The 1,065-nt window shown below is 39.6% G+C and overlaps 1 non-coding gene across 1 annotated transcript; it reads left to right on the plus strand.

Moving 5' to 3' along the window:
* The first annotated feature begins 354 nt into the window (after positions 1–354).
* Positions 355–436, plus strand: TRNAS-GCU (transfer RNA serine (anticodon GCU)). Its single transcript has one exon. It is a non-coding gene; the product is annotated as a tRNA-Ser (tRNA).
* The last annotated feature ends 629 nt before the right edge of the window (positions 437–1,065 follow it).

A 1,065-nucleotide genomic window follows, 5' to 3' on the forward strand; every position in this document is an offset into this window, starting at 1 on the left:
GAATGACTATGGCCGCAACAAAGCCGCTTTATTATGAAGACGTATTCTTCTTGGCCCTTCGCCATGTCAAGTGCACGGCCCTTCGGCGGTGTCAAGTGCAACTGAAGCGACTGTACCAACACCCTCGCCCTCGACATCCATCAAATGGGGGTTGGATACGCACAATTAAACGCGAAATCACTATAATTTATCGAGTGCGCGCACACGCGGTTCACACGTGTCCAAACAAGAAGATGCATACATACATATTATATATAAATCGATAAAGCAGCTTCGATGTTTAATCAATTGCTTTCAATTCGACACACATTTTTGATGCGTTGTGGCAGAAATGGTGACCGAGTTCGGACACAAGACGAGGTGGCCGAGTGGTTAAGGCGTTGGACTGCTAATCCAATGTGCTCTGCACGCGTGGGTTCGAATCCCATCCTCGTCGATAGGATTTTTTTGGCTGTGTGTATTATATGAATCTTACATGGAGTGTGTAAACACAAGCCAATACAGGCAATGATTAGTATTAATTTTATCAGAATTTCTTTGAATATTGATTAGAAACATATATTTCACACATACTCGATTTTCTATGCTTTTAAACAATGTGATTTTTTTATGGGAGATAACATTTCTTCGTGTTTACTCAAAAGTCATATAGATATATTTTCTATAACATCTCCATCCGCTCCATCGCGTCCATTGTGATCGTTTAGGGCGGAGTTGGTGTCAAGTACACTGGAAATGCGTGGAACGATTTCCACCCCTGCAATTTGACCGTTTAATTGCCGTTCAGCTAGAATCATTGCTTTGACAATATTTACCCTAGCATAAACTACATGTACACAAAATTATTATGGCATATAAATACGAATTTAAATTGTTTAATTTTAAGACAAACATACGAAAAAATTTACATTGATAAAATGGAAACTAAGAGCGATTGGCTTTATCGTAAATTAAGCAAACCTAGAAAGCCTAAATATGGGCCGACTATGGGCCGAATTGCATACTATACAAAATAAATGCAACGGCAATGGTCAGGGCCGAAAATGGGAAAATAATGATTCCGGG

This window comes from Plectrocnemia conspersa, unplaced genomic scaffold, assembly GCF_051122295.1.
Source record: "Plectrocnemia conspersa isolate PC_06_02 unplaced genomic scaffold, ASM5112229v1 ptg000001l, whole genome shotgun sequence".
Taxonomy (NCBI): domain Eukaryota; kingdom Metazoa; phylum Arthropoda; class Insecta; order Trichoptera; family Polycentropodidae; genus Plectrocnemia; species Plectrocnemia conspersa.